This window comes from Helianthus annuus, chromosome 1 (genome assembly GCF_002127325.2).
Source record: "Helianthus annuus cultivar XRQ/B chromosome 1, HanXRQr2.0-SUNRISE, whole genome shotgun sequence".
Classification (NCBI taxonomy): Eukaryota; Viridiplantae; Streptophyta; class Magnoliopsida; order Asterales; family Asteraceae; genus Helianthus; species Helianthus annuus.
In genome coordinates, this window is record NC_035433.2 from 41,327,945 (window position 1) to 41,334,042 (window position 6,098).

General features: G+C 34.0%; 1 long non-coding RNA gene across 2 annotated transcripts; it reads left to right on the forward strand.

Moving 5' to 3' along the window:
* Positions 1-1,951: 1,951 nt before the first annotated feature.
* Positions 1,952-5,320, forward strand: LOC110864557. 2 transcript variants are annotated; one of them, XR_002549906.2, is made up of 3 exons: positions 1,952-2,781; positions 3,923-4,514; positions 5,072-5,320. It is a non-coding gene; the product is annotated as an uncharacterized LOC110864557 (long non-coding RNA). The 2 variants fall into 2 exon arrangements; XR_004893102.1 differs by having other exon boundaries at positions 3,923-5,320.
* The last annotated feature ends 778 nt before the right edge of the window (positions 5,321-6,098 follow it).

Here is a 6,098-nt window from a genome sequence, read left to right on the forward strand (position 1 = left end):
AGGGACATTTTAAATGTTCAAGGATAAACGACTAAAACTAATAATTGTTAACTAACAATTAAATAAAGTTTTACCAAATGAAATCATAAATATGGAGATAATTTGAGGAGTTACTTACATGGGACGTGATGTGGTAATTATAATAAGGTCACGCATACCATGTGTTGATCGCTTACTCTGGCCAAGTAAGTAGTGAACACATGATAGCATGAGCTTATTATAATGAGCGCAGTTATGTCCGATTTAGTAAGGTCAAGATGAATGAAAATTTAAAGGATCCTTAGGGTCAAGAAATCTTATGGGCATACTCGTATAAATGGTTTTCGCGGGAACCATAAAAACGATGTATGGCGCACATAGAAACAAAAGACCCAAGGAAATTCGTGACATAAGTCATTTTGGACGAAACAACCATGGTAGACAAAAAGGGCATTGTAAAACCAAAGTATAAATGACCCGCGGGGTCATAGAAACAAAGGTATTGCCCACATGAGAAAAACGATCAAAGTCATTGACTTTGGTCGTAGTAAAGAAATAATGATGATGATAATCATCATTTATAGTTTATAAGACTGTCAAGGATGGTCAAATAAAGAATAAAGGTTTGGTTGAATAAAAGCGATGGATTTCGCTAAGATAACCAAACAAATTAAAACGAAATCTTAATGTATACCGGAATGCTTGCACTAATAATGACTTCGGTAAAGTACCCGGTTGATGGGTAAGGATTTAAACACATGCGTAAACCGAGAAACGGGAACACGAATTTAAAGTCAAAAGACTCGGATTACGAGTTATGACTATAAAATCTCGTATATAGAAATTGTGAGTAAATATGTTCAACTATTCGAAGTCGAATGGGTTGAATAAAGAATAAAGTTGATTGTTTATAAGTGATGGGTTCACATTAATAAGTCAAACAGGTTGAATACAATATAACGCCGAATGGCACAAGTGAGCGCTAGCCAGAGAAAGGTAGCGTTAAATGCAAGAGAATAATGAGCCCGGTAATGGGATATAACCAAATAAGAATATATGCAAATCAAATAACAGTAAGCATAAGAAGAACTGACGCATAAATGACGTGAGAAGTCATAAAATCGGAAAATCGTCCGAAAGAAAACAATTATAGCCATGAAACTACAATTAAGGTTAACGGGACCTAAGCTTGAAACCAAATAATTCTTCGAACAAAAACAGGGTGCCTTGACACCAAACATGTGTTTTAAGAATGACATGAGTAAGGAGTGATCTACGGGATCAACATAACCTTTAGGGTTACAAACAAATGAAAGATCTACGGGACTAAAACGACCCACGGGTCATGATTAGAAAGAAGTTATAAGGACTTCGCCCTAAAGAGGTGAAAGTCTAATCAAAATAGTCTATAAGGCTAAGTGATAAAAACCTACGGGTTAATTAGATAAAGCGAGAGAATCGGTTGAGAATCCCCGCATAAAACTAAGACTGTAAAAGAATAAATTATGGACTGTCAATATCCTGGTATGGATAATTGACAAAAGTTAAAGAGAAGATCCTAAAATTAAAACTTCGGTTTTAGTAAGAAATAGCGTTTTTACAAACATAAATTCTGATAGGAATTTAAATAGTAAGCATGAAAGATACAAGTCTTGACACTGATAGGCGCAAGACGATATATTCGAAAAGTGATATTTTCGAAAATCAAAGGTTAATACAAACTAAACACCATGTGACACGATCACGGTTAGGAAATGTAATATGAAGTAAAATCACGTTATAACCAAGCGAGCGGTGAGAAGTAACGGGACTAATAAGTCTAGTTAGTAAGACCGGTTAAGGCCAGTAATTCAAATCAATAAAAAAATTGGTTTGCTTGTAAACGGTGGATTCGGTATAACTGAACCGAATAAATAAATCTGAAAACAAAAGAAATTATTGCTAAAAGTGAAATATTTCACTAAAGACCTTTAAACGGGTCAAGGTAACGGATTCACCAAGAGTTCGATAATATATAAAAGCGATGGAAATCGCTAAGTTAACTAAACTAGTAGAAATAACAAAATTACGTTATTTCAAATTACATTATGTCGTATGAGGTACGTAGAGGTTCTGTAACCAAAAAGATATTACCAAAATTTTTCTGGTAATACTAACAATTGGTTAAAATATGAATAATGCTTGAAAGATTACTCAGGTCAAACGCATTGAGTTTAGAACTCAATGAACTATGTAAGCAAGGTTTCGAGGACGAAACCTCTTTAAGGGGGGTAGACTTGTAACACCCCGAAAACGGGCTTGGTAATTAAACTCTGTTAATACTAAAAGACGGGTAACGTACCGTTATTAGTAAAAATAACCCGGCAAATATTTGGATTTAAATAAGAAATCCTAATATTAAATAAAAACGAATCAAAGTTTTAAGTAATTAAGTTTATAAAAGGCCCGATTTAACGGGACTTAAAGTAAAAGGGGTTACGGCTTCCCGAACCTACTAAGCTAACTAGGAATAATTCTAACCTAGTTAGATAGTGACTTATGAGTGGGTTAAAACACTTAAATTATGAACTAAGGAAAATTAAGGGGCCAAAGATGTTAAAATCGAAACTTATGTTGCTAATTTAATTAAAACAAAAACCAAACACCCCATTTGGGGATGTCTGGTCGTACAAAGAAGCAGGAGGCGATGGGTTTCTTCAAACCCTAAAATCCTTAATTAAACTCTCAAATTGGAGGTGCAAATATGGTCCAAAACGAAAATCGAGCATAGATTACTGATCCCCATTGCAAGGGGGTTGTAAGGTATGTAAAATTTGATGTTAATTCTCTACTTGAAATTCTCATGAATTTAGGATATTCGAAATTTGTTGATGCATGTTCGTTATATGATGAAATAGGAACATTGTAGTGTCTAGGAGTAAACCCTAGACAAGCATATGATGAAATTAGGTCTAAATCTTGTGAATTCATGATCACCATTGAAGGTGATAAGTGTGATGATGCTAAATTCGTGTAATGTGATGTTTTTAGGGTTTTTGATGGCTAAAAATAGTGCTATAATATCATAAACATGTTTCGATTGAAAACTGAATTCAAACAGCTTCTGATCAGAATTTACAGCCGAATTGTATTGGCTATAACGTGGACAAAACCTGACAGAAACGTTTGTTTCTTGAGTCTAAAATGTAATTCCAGGAAATATCTTTAAAACCCCACTGGAATCGCATTTTTTCGACTAAAATTGAGCGTTTTATGAATTTTTCCGTATCAAAGGTTCAAGCTGCGTTTTCTGGCAGAATTTGCAGCCCATTACGAATGTCATAACTCAATTTAGGAATTGAGTTATGATCTCAAATTCTCACTGTAGAAAGTATTAAGTTATTAGAAGAATCTCCAATTGGAATTTCGTCAATCGGATAAACGAGGAATTTTTAATGAATTTTTCCGTAAGCTGCAGTCAGAAGTGACGAATCTGATTGCATCTTAGTAGATAAATTTTTACAAATCTTTGGTAAAGAGCTAGATCTTGAAATTTTAACACAAGGGCTACCCCTCCGAGAGGTACGCCACATAAAAAAATCATAATTTTTGAAGACTTTTAAACAGGTTAAACAGGTCACCAAAAACAGCCTATTTTCAGTGATACGAAACTTGATTGTTGATATTATAAATTATGCCCACAATGTTCATATGTTGAAATTATGAATCAAACGCGTAATTTCCTAGTTCGACTAATTATGTGTGATGTGGGGTAATACAAATTTTAATTATGAAGTCGATTTAGCTTATATGCACATATCATATAATTACGGGTAGTTAACTTTTGAAGAGTTAAACTAACCATGGACGAAGTCGAATAGTAGTTTTGACATAGAAAACACGTAAGGTGGAATAGTCGTGGTTATAATGACTAATCTAACCACCTTGTGAATTATGATGATAGTTTGACTCTTGACAAGCTAGATGGAGGCTTGGAATGAAGCGGGTCAAACGGAGCAAGTACGAAAAGGAAAGCGTAATTTGGATGCGAGGTAAGTAAAGCTTACGCCCTCTTTTGTAAGTTATGTGTTTATTCATAGGTTGTAAATACGACAAAAGCTATATTTGAAATATGGTTCCGACACGAAATGAAACGGGTCGGGACATATAAAATAATGATAAACCATGTTTAATGGTAAAATGGGCGAAATGGTAATTGGTCACGAGATGACATATATATAAAATGAGTTTTTGAATGGCTACTTATTAAGGTAAGCCTAAACGAATAAAAAGAGTAAAACGACGAATTAGTCATGTGTAGACGAAAAAGAGTTGAAGTTTAAAACAACACCATTTAATATTAAGCACAAAATATTTGGTAGTCTAGACCAAACGGGTCAAATGGTAATATTTATACCATTTGATAATTAACGACTAATAAGTGTATGTCGAGTCTCATGCTCGCAGGGTAATTGGTTTATGAATTAGCGAGGCTATGAATTAGCATATTATAGAGACAAGGTCTTAAAACGGGTCAATATGTTGACCCGAGCCAGGTACGCTTATATATATAGATGTATAGTTAAAAGTGTTTAACTTCCCTTCACGGGTCAAAAGGAGTAGATAGGTAAAACGGGTTAAGAATTCATAAGAAACACGTAATTTGAACCTTGCACATTAGTAAATTGATATAACGTGATATGCATGATATTTTGAATATGATTGATTGATCTTTGATATTGGTTAATATGTAACATATTAGAATTTCGAGAAACTAATGTATTGGTATGTTAGAAAGAGCGAAATCCGAGATTTAGGCTTGAGTATAATGAACAAAGCAACCAAAAGATGGATTTATAGGGACTACCGTAAGTTACGGTAGTACCGTAAGTTACGGTAGCGGTCAGGAGCTTACGGTGTGAGTCTACTGGTTTACGATGGACCATTATTGGAAATTGACCACCGTAACTTACGGTGAAACCGTAAGTTACGGTAGGGCCTGAATGTTTATAAATTTTATATAATTGTAAATTTTCAAATTCATTTCGATCGTAGTTTCGATCAAGTATCATTTCTAAGCATTCTAATATAAATGTTTATGTAAACATTTCAGTCTTAGGTACTCAAGGATTATGGGTGACGATCAAGCAACTTTTGAATGACCGAACACATACTCTTGAAGCTTCCGCATAAATCAAGTCGGTTTAAACAATGTTTATGATGTAAACTGTTTGCTAAACAACTTTTGAAATGTTTAAACGACGTACTCAATTATGTTATGTTGTATTATTTTAAAATTGTAACGTTTAAACAAACCCGTATTTTTACAAAGTATATGTAGTCATAATTACATGTTGTTTGTCGTATACTTTACAAAAACCATTAAATAATGACAAGGGTGTTACATTATAACTGTTATGTTTTTAGCGTTTATGAGGATTGAAGAAAATTGACTTCTTTTGCTGCAATAAGGCCCCCAATTCTATTCTATAATTCACTTCAGGCCCCCAAAGTGCTTAAGCTGGCTTGACCCAAGTACTATCTGTTTGAAGTTTGGGTCTTTTCTGCTATGTTTCCCCTTGTCTAATTGGTCTAAGTGATATTCCGTCAACTTTTAGATCAACTCCTTATTATATCCGCATTCAAGAACAAACACAACAAGAAGCAATCTATATGATTATCTTAAAGATTCTAATCACAAAAAATGAATTCTTGGATGAAAAAGATTCACTCTCTAATGAAAAAGATATATATTTTTTTTTTCTCCAAACCTGATTAGGATTCAAGAGAGCTTTGCAAAAACGGCTTTAATACCACTATTGGGGTTTCATGCATCTCTTTTAAAACTGTTTTGTAGTGGAAAAAATGCATGAACCATTCTACATATAATCTAATTAAGAACGTCCTCTAGTAGTGTAGTTTGCCAAAAAAGAAAACAAAAATCTCAACTGAAGCAAAATTAGAACCTTTACCTCGTAACTTATTGATTTAGGTGGATGATATATCTAAAGATAATCCAAAATGTTTAACGATCACCATGCTAGTCCACACACGAAATCGCCAAAACCTGAAGCCGTGGGGGTTGGTTATTTCCTGAGTCGGACATCACTACTAAGCCAAGACCACCTATTTTCTTCTAC